Source organism: Neofelis nebulosa, chromosome 6 (genome assembly GCF_028018385.1).
Source record: "Neofelis nebulosa isolate mNeoNeb1 chromosome 6, mNeoNeb1.pri, whole genome shotgun sequence".
NCBI classification, from domain to species: domain Eukaryota; kingdom Metazoa; phylum Chordata; class Mammalia; order Carnivora; family Felidae; genus Neofelis; species Neofelis nebulosa.
In genome coordinates, this window is record NC_080787.1 from 142,335,750 (window position 1) to 142,350,024 (window position 14,275).

Consider the following 14,275-nt stretch of genomic DNA (forward strand, 5'->3'; position numbering starts at 1 on the left):
ATGTTTATATATGTATAAACCCTTGTAATTGCCACTCAGATAAAGATATAAAAATTTCTTGGGGAGCCTGGGTGACTCAGTCGGTTAAGCGTCTGACTTCAGCTCAGGTCATGATCTCACGGTCAGTGGGTTCAGCTCCACATCGGGCTCTGCGCTGACAGCTCAGAGCCCAGAGCCTGCTTCAGATTCTGTGTCTCCCTCTCTCTCTGCCCCTGCCCCACTTTCTGTCTGTCTCTCTGTCTCTGTCTCTGTCTCTGTCTCTGTCTCTCTCTCTCTCTCTCAAAAATAAATAAACATTTTTTTAAAATATATATATAAAATTTCTATAATCCTAGAAACTTCCCTGTGCCTTTTCCCAGCCAAAACCCATTCCCCACCCTATGCCCATAGCTAGACTGCAACCATTCTATAGCCAGACATGAGTTTTGTTTCCTCTTCAACTACATGTAAATGGAATCCTAGCTTCTGTACTCTTGTCTAGTTTTATCCACTCATTGTTATGACAGTGAGATTTATCTCTGTTGTTGGCAGGTAGCGGTACTTTTATTTCGTAGCTGTATGGTTCTTCATTGAATAAATACACCATATTGTATCTACCCATTCTACTACTGATGGGTGTTTGGGTTGTTTCCACCTTGGGACTACAATGAATAAGCTACTACATATTGTACAAACAAATTTTATACATATGTCTTTGAGTGGATATATGTACTCATTTCTCTTGAATGTATTTATATAACACATACGTAAGTGTATATAAAATTTCTGGGTGACCCAGAGTTGTGTATATATTTAGTATTAGTAATTATTGCAAACTTAGTTTCCAAAGTGATTGTCCCAATTTACATCCAAATTGCACGACTCTAATTGTACTACATTTTTGCCAAGAGTTTGTATTGTTGATGTGCTTAATTACCGGCATTCTCATGAGTGTGTGGCAGAATTGCATTTGTGTTTCTTCTTTTTTTTCTCAATATTTAACTTCATTTCTCTGGCTTCTCAGTTGTTTAGAGGAGATCAGTGCCTGGAATACCACAGTACTAAAGTTATTGTATATAGACTATCAGTGTGGATGAGTCAATTTACTGCTCCAAGACATTATTTAAGAAAATTTTCTAATCACATATAATAACCTTCGTCAACTTTATTTTCAGCATTTCTGTGTATGTAAAATTGCTTCATTTTAATGTATTAGTTGATGAATTAGATTACCAGATTTCCCAGTGCTGAATCTGTGTTATATAACTAGAATCAAACGCTGTTTATTATTCTGTTAATGTGTTGGTCATTCTTTTTGCTTAGAATTCTGTTTACTCAGAATGTTTCTATCGGTATCCATATGTGATCTTGGTTGACCTACTTTAATGTGCTGTATTTGGGGAGCATTCATATGAAGGCTATAGTTGCTTCCTAGAAAAAATTGGAAATGTCTTCTGTTTCTCTCCTCTGGAGCTTTCAAATAATATTGATTAGATCTCATTCCAAGCAAGGTAGAATTCTTTTTGCCTCTCTCTAGCCTGGTGCTTTTTTCAGGAAGTAACAGCAATCCCCCTTTCTTCTATGGCATTTGACTTGTGTTTTCTTAAAGAAAAGGCAGTAAACTGGCTGGAAGCACGGACTCTGGTGCTGGAAGCCCATGGTTAGAATTTTGGTTCTACTCCTTACTAGCTGTGTGACCTTAGGCAAATCACTTGTCCTTCTGTGCCTCCATGTCTTCATTGGAGAATAGGAATGATAATATATATATACATATATATACACACACACACACATATACACACACATATATACATATACATACACATATATATGTATATATCACACACACACACACACACACGCAGGGTCCTACCTCACAAGATTGTTGCGAAGATTAAAAGAATTATTATGTAAAACCCTCAGAAGAGTATGTGGCACAGAACTATTAGAACTATTATTTCAACACTTCTGGGGGCAATTAAGACAATTTACATTCTGGTAGAAAACGTATTTCATCACAATAAAATGTATAACATGGATGGAAATATTTCTTTTACATCTATACATTTCCTTTGTATCTTTTATCATTTCCCCGTTATCATTTTTTATACTTTATTGATCTATTCCTCTTTTTTCCTTGATTGATTTTGCAAACAAGTTTATGGTCTTGCTTTTTACCCTTCCAAATAACTGGCACAAGATTTATTCATTATTTCCAATGATTTTCATTTTCTCATTTATTATTTCCTGCTTTTATTTTTATTTGCTTCTCCCTTTTGTTTCCTCAGGTTAATTTTAGTTTTTCAAAGTCATTATGCTGAATACCTAACATTTTCCTTTCATTTTTTTTGAGTATTTAGTCACAGTTATTTTATTCCATCTGTATGTCAAAGGTTCAGAAATGTAGTCTTTTCATTATGTTTAAGTTCCAGATATTTTGCAATTTTGGTGTAAAGTTCCTCTTTTACCAAATGATTCTTTAGGAGAGGTTTTTATCTATTCATTTTGTTTTTCTGCTCTTTCAATTTTATTTTAATAAATATTTGCCTTATTCTCCAGGTCTTTTGTGAATAAATTAATTTTTATTGAATTTTTATCAGAAAATGTTCAAATGACATCTCCCACTCTGTGACTTGTTTTTACTTTTTCTAGTGATGCCTTTTAATGAACGGGGTTCTTAGATTTAACTTAGGGAAATCTGTCAAATGATTTACTTATTATTGTCACTTTATAAGTATTATTTTTTTATTTTTACTACCCAGAGTTCATATAGGTTCAGCCTACATCTTTTCTAAAGTTTTCGTTTTGCTTTTTACATTAAATGATTTAATCTACTGAAATCAATTTTTGTATAAATAAGGTTCATTTTCACAATACTGTCTATTCAATTTCCCCTCTTTAATTCCACTTCTCATATCCATTGTGTCCATATTGATTTGTCAGTTTGTCTCTCTTTTCATGAAGTCCAATGCCAAAAATACCTAACTACCATATCTTTCTAAAGGTTTGGTGACCAGTAGGGCATTTTCCTACCATCATCTTTAGAAATACCCTGTCAAATTTCACTCACATATCCTACAGAAATTTTAACCCCATTGAAATTTTGATTTGAATTGAATTCAACTGACAGATCAATTTGGGAAGAATCAACATTTTTATAACCTAAACCACAATATATTTCTTCATTTATTTTCTTGACTGCTTTACAGAAAATATTTACATTTTTTCCCATACAGTACTTGCATATTCTTTGCTAGCATTAAATCTAGGTAATTTATATATTAGTCTAAAATAGCATTTTATTGGGGTGCCTGAGTGGCTCAGTAGGTTAAGCATCCAACTCTTGATTTTGGCCCAAGTCATAATTTCACAGCTCTTGAGACAGAGCCCCACATTGGGCTCTGTACTGAGCACGGAGACTGCTTGGGATTCTCCTTTCTCTTTTAGTCCCTCTCCCACTTGGACTTTCTCCTCCCTCTTTCTAAAAAGAAAAGAAAAGAAAAGAAAAGAAAAGAAAAGAAAAGAAAAGAAAAGAAAAGAAAAGAAAAGAAAAGAAAAGAAAAGAAAAGAAAAGAAAAGGAATGAAAGGAAAAGAAAAGGAATGAAAGGAAAAGAAAAGGAAAAAGAGGAAAGAAAAGAAAAGGAATGAAGAGAAAAGAAAAGAAAAGAAAAGAAAAGAAAAGAAAAGGAATGAAAGGAAAGAGAAAAAAAGAAAGAAATTACATTTTACCAACTTAATTTCTGGTATATAGAATCCAATGAATTTTTATATATTGATGTTATATTCAGCTATGTTATTGAATCTCTTATTTCTTCTAATGATTTCAAAGTATAATCTTTGAGTTTTATATGTAAATAACATAAAATCTGAAAATAATTACAGTTTCTTTCTTTTTAATCTTCCGATCCTTTATTTTATTTTCTTATAGTAGTAGGAGTAATCTTGTCTTATTCCTGAAACAAAACAATTATTAAAATATTCTACCATTCAGAATGGTTTGCTTTTGGTTTATGTTAGGCATCTTTTGTCAGGTAAAGGGAAACCTTATTTTCTAGTTTAATAAGAATTTTTATCATGTGTGGAAGTTGAATTTCATCAACGCTTTTTCATCCATGTGTTAGTATGGTCACACGTCTTTTTCTTTTTAATATGTTAATTGGTAAAAGATATTTCTGGACACTTATGCCTTCCTGGGATAAATTCAACTTGTTTACAATACGTTCTTTTTTCTCTTGTAGATTTTGCTTTGGAATTTTGAATCTTTATTGAGATAGGCCTAAAATTGTCTGATATGGAAATCAAGTTTCTATCAAATTTGAAGTATGAACTGGGAGTATTCTCTTCTTCCATTCTTACAATAGTTTGTATAAGATTGCAATACTCTATTTCTTAAGAATTTATTAGAATCAGCCTGTAAAGCTATCAGGCTCAAGTGTCATCCTTGGGGAAAATTTTTTTAATGGAAGAGTTAATTTCATGAATGATTAGAGGGGAATTTAGGATTTCTATTTATTTTTTTTTAATTTTTTTTAACATTTATTTATTTTTGAGACAGAGAGAGACAGAGCTTGAATGGGAGAGGGTCAGAGAGAGAGGGAGACACAGAATCTGAAACAGGCTCCGGGCTCCGAGCTGTCAGCACAGAGCCTGAGGCGGGGCTCAAACCCACGGACCGCGAGATCATGACCTGAGCCGAAGTCGGACGCTTAACCAACTGAGCCACCCAGACGCCCCAGGATTTCTATTAATTTTTAATAAATTATAGTAAATTACATTTCTTCCCATTTTATCCATCTAATCTTATTTTATTTGCCTAATATTTTTCTTGCTAAAATTTTACAAATATTTTCTATTTTTTTTTCAAAGAATTAACTTTAGGTTTGTTGAGATTTCTTATGTCATCTTTAGTTTCTATTTTATTAATTTCTACCATAAACTTTTTATATCCTTCTGCAACCTCTAAAACTTATTGTTCTGATATATAGATAGGAAAATTTTATATGTATTACATATAAATACACATTTAAGTTCTACTCTCAGCAAATTTTTTTTAACGTTTTATTTATTTTTGAGACAGGGAGAGACAGAGCATGAACAGGGGAGGGTCAGAGAGAGGGAGACACAGAATCTGAAACAGGCTCCAGGCTCTGAGCTGTCAGCACAGAGCCCGACACGGGGCTCGAACTCACGGACTGCGAGATCATGACCTGAGCCGAAGTTGGCTGCTTAACCAACTGAGCCACCCAGGTGCCCCGCAGCAAATTTTAATAATACAATACAGTACTATCAACTATTCTTACTATGTTCTGTATTCAATCCTCAGACATTACTCATTTTATAGTGGAAAGTTGTTCTGTTCTTATTCTGGCCTCTTAGATTGGCTACTTAGCTCACCCATTTTTAACCTGTATATGACTTGCTTTTTCTCTGATAGCTTTTAAGATTTTTCTTTACCTTTGTTTTCTGCCATTTCACCACAATTAATTTAAGTGTAAATTTCTTAGTGTCTATCCAGATTGGTGAATATTTCACTTTCTTAAAAACCTATAGGTTTGTTTTTGTTTTTTGTTTTTTAATTTATAAAATTTTCAGACATTATTTCTTCAAGTAGTTTCTTTTCCCCACTTTTTTCTATCTTCCTTTTTCTGGAAGTCCACTTAAAATATGTTGAGCCTTCTCATTCTTTCCTCCCTATATCCTACCTTTTCTCATATTTTTTGTCTCTTTGTCTCCCTGGGATGCAGTCTAGTTAATTCCTTCAAGTAGTGGCTGCAAGCACCTTCATCCTGTGCTATGTCTAACCTGCATTATTAGAGTTACTTCAACATTTTCTATTTCTAGAAGTGTTATTTGCTTATCTTTCAGATCAATCTGTTATTTTCTAGTGTTTTTTTGCTTACTTTCATGTCACCATCTATTTCTTTAAGCATTTCATCCATAGCTATGTTCTCTCTTCTGTGTCAGGGTTACTTACTCCAGGAAAGCCTGTCTGAATTCTTCTGCGCTGACAGCAGTGATTTCTGGAATCACGATTTTTTCTGTCAGTGGTCAGGAGATTGTTTATAGCTGACTGGCAAATAAATGGTCAATTGTCAGACTATAATTTTTTTCTCTCCCTATAGACTTTTGTCAGATTTTTGTAACTTTAGAAGCCAATGTTATCAGAATATGTTCAGAGCTTTCTTTTTTTTCCATCATTCCTACCAGGAATTTGATTAGTCCTTTTCTCTTTTTTTCTAAGTTTATTTATTTATTTTGTGACTCACATCACATGCTGATGTGAGAGAGGAAGGGTCAGAAGGAGAGGGAGAGAGAGAATCCCAAGCAGGCTCCATACATAGAGCCCGATGTGGAGCTCGATCCCATGAACTGAGAGATCATGACCTGGGCTGAAATCAAGAGTTGGATACTTATCCAACTGAGCCACCCAAGGCACCCCTGATTAGTCCTTTCAACCTATAGATTCAACTCTATCCTTGGCTCAGAGATCCTTTTCTTTTTTTAAAGAATCCTTAATCTGTTATTTCTTTTTTAAATTATCTACATGTTAGATTCCTGGATCTACCAACCAAATATTTCATCTTTTCCCTCATCATTGTTATCTCCGTGTCCTTACTCTGAATTTTGAGACAATTTATGCCCTTTAAACTCAAAGTCTTTAATTCAGTTTCCACAGTGACAATATGTTCCTACTAAATGGATGTATTTGGGTAAAAATGTAGTTTCTAATACCAAAAAGGGAAAAAAATCATTTGTGTGCTGCATTTATATCTCCTTAAAAGATGGGGCAGGGGAGTCCCCCCAAAATTGTTTCCTGCCTATAAAATCAATTCTATTATACCAAATAATCTTATTTGTCTTCACTGATAATCATTTTTATCCTATTGGATTCCCTTAGATGAGATGTATTATTCTTTGTCCAGTTGTCACAGACAGTGGAAAGCAAAGTGGCTGTAATCTAGAACTAGGCATGCTTCCTGCCAATGGACCTGGAAGAACCTCTCCTCTCCTCAGAATCTTGAACTTCACTGGCCTCAAGGACAGAAATGACTTATTCCTCCCCTTGTCCCTTCTGCCCCTCCGGGTGATAGGGAACCTAATATCCTTGATGGTTAAGTGTTGCTCCATCTGTTGCTTTCCAAAGCTTATCCCAGAATTCCAGGCAAAATTCAGAAGCTCTGCACAGTTCTATCTGCATGGACCTCAAGAGAGCCCAAGGCTTCACTTGCACCTAATTTCCTATGGGCCTATTGCTGCCGTGTTTTTGCTTTATTTTCAACTACTTTGTTCCTCATTTAGCTTTTATGAGAAAGAGAGGAATATTTTGAGAGCTGTACTTATTCAACCACCTAAATGGTACTTTTTTTTCCAAAAGCAGGTCAGTTGTTATTGTTATTGTCATAGCCCTTGCTCTATAAAAGTTTTCTCATGGCCCAGGTTTCAAATTATTTTAAAGTCTCTGTCCTCTGCATACTGCTTCTCTACGCACCTCAAGCCAGGGTTATTACAATTGCCAGCATTTAGTAGTCCTGGCCCTTATGGTTTCATTTAAATTAAATCATTTTAATTTTTCAAATCTCTTAGGAGATTTTTTATTTATTTCCTGTGGCAGACAGAATAGAATTAGAACCATAATCCCCATGTCTTCTGGGAAAAAAAAACATACATACAAGGGAGAGAAAAAATATTTTCCTTTGCTACACACATCATCTTTGATCTACGGTAGCAGTTGTGTGTTCTCAGAGGCTTTGGCCTGTCTCTTTCGGAGCTCTAAGAATCCTGGAATACCTCTCCCTGCACACTGAAAGCTTCCCTATTACTGTCACATCGTGCCTGAGTTCCTCATCCAAGTCCAATATCCATAGATCAGAAACATACACAAAAGGGGAATAGGGGTGGAAAAAAGAAAAATACCCAAAAGTACACCAATCCTGTACATCATTTATGGGAAATGTGAAACATTCTGTGACAATTCAATGCAAGTTAATAGCATGTGTCTGTTTCATGCAGATAAGGAAATGCAGACTAGGAGTCTTTAACATTGGTTAATTTAGCAATAGTTATAATTCTAATTCCCAGTATTTATGTTGAGAGCCCAGAATATATCACTTCTATTCTGTTCCACTTGCAAAGGCAGGCATCCTCAAGCACCCCCTAGGCTTTTATGGCCAAGCCTGTTACCCTAACTTATCACATCCCCAAATAACTTGGCCATACTTTGGTCTGAGTTTCACCTCAGCCTATGAGCATGCACCAGTCTCATTTCCAAAAGTTCAATTACTTGGACTAAGCAGTTTCTCTAGAGACATAGAACTGGGAAAATTCTGGGTGCTCTCACTGTTACTTCAAAAGCTAATTCTCATTCCATCGAATGAAATATTTATCCCCTAGGGGAGCTAGGGAAGCTGAAGAGCATGTTTCAATCGTCTGCCTATTATCACTTCCAGTGCTTATTCCATTAGACAATTCAGTGACTCAAAGCCAGATGTTTTTATCCCCAAGTGAAAAGTCCTACATTTAGTCTAAAATGACAAATACACTGCAGTGCAGAAAATGACATTCTGAAATTGGCCAAAGAGTTTTGTTTAACATCAGAGCACTTAGAGCGTTTCTGAACTTTCACCAAAATTTTATCTTTCACAAATACATTCTCCATATCAGTACATGCTTCATGACATATCAATATTTATTGCCTGACCAGTAAGATTTCGTTTTCATACAGGTCTGGTTTTACTTAAGTTATGGCTCAAAAATAGATTGTCATGGTACTTCTTTTTTGGTGCTGAGGAAGATAAATCACATTTTCCTCTTACTTCTCCATGGGCTCCATCACTAATACCATCCCCCCACCCCACCTTGCTTCCTCTATAACATTGGATAATTCTATTTACTTATTTTTAGTGCAGTAACTGATCTCTTTTTAAAATTTAGGCTGCTAGCATTTTTTTTTACTTACCACTTGAATAATTGAATGATTGTTTTTGAAAAATCAGTGAGATTATATATATATATGTATATATATATATATATTATATACAAGAGAGAATTCATATAATATATACTATATATCTATCTCCAGGTTTTTCTGGACACCACTAATGTATGAAATTCAAGAGTTTGAAATCCTCCTGTAGCTCTGTGATTCCTTGCTGATAAATAAGGATTATGCCACAAAAAAAAAAAAAAAAAAAAACAAAAAAACTACCATTGTTGATGGAGGAAAATGTGTTGGCAGAGAATTCTGGGACAGCAAAACAGAATGATATCACACTGACAGTAATTCACAGTTAGCCAAAAAACAAGGAACCACCCTGAGGCCAGCTGAATGGCTTCAACAACTCAGCAGATGCAGAGCAAACACATTTTCTAATTCTAAAATGGAATCCTATCCTTTGAAATAACTCTGCCATATGGTGGTGTTGCTAAAACTTTTACAATGATCAAGACAATTCAGCAGTTTGCCTGTGCAGAGTCCAGTAAGGAGTCCTGACTGAGATCACACCTATCCTGAATCTATCCACAACAGATACGAAAATCTGTGGTGATTCACTAAGCCTGCATACCCAAGCTCTATGGCAACCTTAATTCAGAACAATTTCTACAATAACTTTTGGGCAAAACATCAGAATATGTAACAACAGGGCAGAGGGTCAGGATCCGATCCCTCTTCAGTGGAGAAACAGAAAAGCAGAACTTCCTAATTGCTTCCAGATGTCTAAAGCATTTACTCTCTTCAGATGACTGTTTCACAAAATTTTATTTCTCCCCAAAATGACAACATCTCCTCCCCAAAACATCACTCAAGCAGCAAAATTAGAAATGCTCAACAGATAACTTCCTCATCCTATTCCACCAAATCCACCAAGATCAAACATCTGTTCTTTTACACACTGCTTCCTTTGGTGAATGGCCTTTCTTCCAGAGCACGTCAATGCCTCTCCCTGTGTTCTGGATCCCAGCTCCTGAAATTACTTACTTATATCCCTTGTCAGGATTTCCCTCTTCACTGGATTTTCTCATGACAAAATAAACATGGGACATCTTTTTCCTTTTAAGAGTCCCTTGTTTGGGTGTCTGTGTTTTTGTTTTTGTTTTTTTTTTTTTGAATGTTTATTTTGAGAGAGAGACAGTACACATGTGCAAGAAGGGGAGTACAGTTAGATGTACCGAGAGAGAGAGAGAGAGAGAGAGAGAGAGAGAGAGAGAATCCCAAGCGCAGAGGCCAATGCAGGGCCCAAACTGATGAACTGTGAGATCATGACCCGAGCCAAAACCAAGAGTCAGACTTTCAACTGGTTGAGCCACCCAGGCATCCCGTGTCTGACTCTCATGGTCATGAGTTCAAGCCCCACGTTAGGCTCCACGTTGGGTGTGAAGCCTACTTAAAAAAAGAAAAAAGAAAGAAAAGAAAAGAAAAGAAAAGAAAAGAAAAGAAAAGAAAAGAAAAGAAAAGAAAAGAAAAGAAAAGAAAAGAAAAAGAAAAGAAAAGAAAAGAAAAGAAAAGAAAAGAAAAGAAAAGAAAAGAAGAAAAAAGAAAGGGAAGAAAAGAAATCCCCTTACAATCCTACCTACCTCCAATTTTGAGGAATTTTGCCCCCTTTACTAGCAAAATTAACAAAAACTGTTTTGTCCTCATTGCCTTCATGTTTTCATCATCCACTCTCTCTTAAACTCATAATTTTAGGCCTTCGTCTTTACTACTCCACTGAAATCAATCTTGCTCTTCGTCAATAAATACATTCGTGTTGTCACATCCAAGGGTCATGACTGACCCTCTTCGTACATGCCCTCTCAGGAGCATTTGACCCAACACACTTTCTTCTTTCAAACACCTCTTCACTTGGATTTAAGGACATCATATTTTTCTGATTTTCCTCTTATCTCACTAATCATTTCTTCTTGATTTCCTTTGTCATCCGCACATTAGTGCCTCCAACAGGCTCCCTAGTATGGATCCAACTACTCACAAGGCAGTTCTACTAGATGTCCAGTAGTCATACTGATAGTGATATCTAAAAGCTAAACTTCTATTTACCCTATGTAAATAAACTTTTCTTTAAAAACTTTTTCACCTCTAGGTAGTATTGTTGTGATCCCAGTTGTTCCAACCAGTAACATAAAATACCTTGACTCTTCTCTTTATCTCACATCCAGCAACCTCTCAACAAATCCTGTTATCTCTGACTTCAGTCTCTTCTTATCTCCTGAAATTTTAGTTCAAGGTCACATCATCTCTCACCTGGACAACTGACTAGCCCTCTAACTGCTTTCGCTGCTTCCTTTTTTTTGCCTTTCCGCATCCCCGTTCTGATTATCTATTGTTGTATGACAAACTTTCTCAAAGCATAGTGACTTATAAAAATAAGGTTATTTTTTATTTTCATCTTTCTATTTGTTGACTGGGGTTAGCTGAGCAATTATCTGGTTGGTCTCAGTTGATGTCATTAACACAGTAGCTGCTGTATAGTGATTAAGATCTTGAAAACCTGGGTCTCTCTCTCTCCTTTGTAGTCTCAGGGCTTGTCCTCTCCATGTGATCTCTCCAGTACAGTAACCATACGTCTTACATGGTTATATCTACTTCATTAGATAGATAGATAGATAGATAGATAGATATACTATTTGTTCTGCTTCTCTAGAGAACCCTGACTGATACAATGATGCACATTTTGCATACCATGCATCCTTTTAGCTTAAATAGACTTTCCTATTATTAATGTCTCTTTGAATTCTCTTATCTGGTTTCAGTTCAATATGTCTTTGGAAAAAGAAAAGCAGTTTTTGACAGCCAGGAGGCAGCCTGGCACTCATAGCTAGGTCTTGGTGTTCTCCTGTGGAACTTAATTTCAGAGAACATCAACATCAGAAAAGGCCAATCTGTGACTCTTGTGGATCAACACAAAGACAAGACCATAACCATGTCTGAGTACAGACAAAAACATTAACATTCTCCAAACTGCAAAAATGTCTGAACGTCCCCCTATCCTGGCTGATACAAATGACTACAATTTTAACCTTAATCTAGTCTTCTTTCCTTTTTGATAAGATTTATTAAGATAGAATTACCTCCACTCTCTGACAGTATCCAATCCAGAACAAAGTCTGCTTCCTCAGTCTTCTTCAAAATTGATAAACCAAGCCCAAATCTTATTTTGAAAAGTTGTTTCTAAAACTCTCTTACTTAGATGACTCACAGTTCTTGATGGTGCAGATTTCCCCTTGTTGAAACGAGCAATAAACCCAAGTTGTTCAATTATAGTTATATTTCTGATAGTCTGGCTAGACAGTATTTGCAATCTTAACTTGTTATATACATTATCAGTGGCCTTAAATGATATCTGGATCAAATCAAGGTGCCATGCAATGCTTAAACAACAGCAGCATAAAATGTGAAATTTTAAAAGACCAATAAAAGTTTTGTAGCCTAAATAATTCTCAATGATACACTGATTGCCTTCAATGTTTATTTTAGTTTCTATGGTTTAAAATCAATATTGAATATCAAAAGCACTCAGCAAATTGCTGTCTGGAAGTTATTAAATTAATCCCAAGTAGCTATATTGTTTCCTTTTCCTGAAGAAAACTGTAGGCTTGTAATCATTATAATTCTAGGTCCTGAGAGTATTCTGCAGCAATCAAACACTTATTAACTGCCACTGTTAATGCATCCATCAAAAAAATGTAGAATGTATAAATTTAAATTCAATTTAGGAGATAATGGAACAACACAGTTAAAAACTCAAATGATGAACAAAAAAGAGACAGAGAAAAGCCAAACATATTGAGGCACAGAAAAGAAAATGACAAACATACATCCAAATGCATTGAAAAAAAGATGAAAATATCTCCTACTAGGCAAAATGGAGCAGTAGAGACTTAATTAATTCTCCCATTGAAACAATCAAAAACAGGATGAGATGTATAAAACAAAAACTTTCAAGACATTGGACCATGGCAACAAAGGGCAGGGATTCCTGAGAAATCTAAATTGAGGTAAACCCTACAATTGCTCGAGCTTACTGCTTTGAAATAGTTCCCAGTCAACTGCCACAGGAAGGGGCAACATAGGCAGAGAATCAGAGTTGTGACATGGAACTAATAGTCCAAACAGTTAGATGTACCAAGCAGAGTCCTGGAGACGAGAGGGCTGCCCAGGAAAAGGACCCTGAAACCTGCAGAAGATCACTCTTGAGTATTCAACAGAGTACTGAACAGTGCGTGTGTGTGAAGAAGGTATTGGAAGGCTGGGGAAAGAACCACCCAAAAGAATTAGAGGGACCAGTACCTGATACTCACACCTAGCTGAATACAGTGCCCGTTCCTACCAGCCAAATGGAAAAACATCGTATTTCATGCAGCATTGAGTAAAATATTCACAAGGCCCTCTAATCTACCAGTCAAAAAACCACAAAGTACATGGTTTGGGACAAGAAGGGATCTTCCTATAATTTTAGTCATCTGCTCAAAAATCAGCCTTTGTTTTTACTAATTTTCTCTATCATTTTGCTATCATCTGTTTCATTGATTTCTTCTCTGATTTGTATTATTTCCTTTCTTTTGCTTGCTTTGGGATTATTCATCCTTTCTAATATTCTGAAGTGGAAGCTGAGGTCATTGATTTGAGACCCTTTTAAGACTAGTGCTATTAGTTTCCCTTTAAGTACTGCTTTGTCTGCATTGCACAAATTTAACAAGATGTGTTTTCATTTTTATTCACTTCAAGATACTTTTTCATTTTCCTTTTGAATTTTTTGTCCTATGGGTTACTTAGAAGATCTCTAAGATTCTAAAAATATTACTTTTAATATTTCTTTCTAATTCAATTCCACTGTGCTCAGAGAACATCCTATGACTTGAATCTTTGAAAATTTATTGAGAGTCATTTTATATTCTAGAACATGGTCTACATTGTTAAATGTTCCATGTGCAATTAACAGATTATTCAATTAGTCTTGGTGTGGGGGGCTGTTCTATAAATGTCAATTAGTTCAAACTTGTTGAAAGTATTAAGTTCTCTACATCTTTACTGGTTTTCTGTCTACTTGTTCATTTAATATTAAGAGTAGATGATTAACTAACTATAATTGTGGGTTTGTTTATTTTTCTTTACAGTTCTTTCGAGTTTTTCAGTTTTTACTTGAGGATCTACTATTAAATGCATAAATTGCATTTAATTAGGATTGTTAAGCTCTCTTCATGAATTGACCTCTTTATTATCATGAAATGGCTCTCTTTATTGCTGGTAATATTTATTCTGAAATCTACTCTTTCTGATATTAATGTAGCCACTCCAGA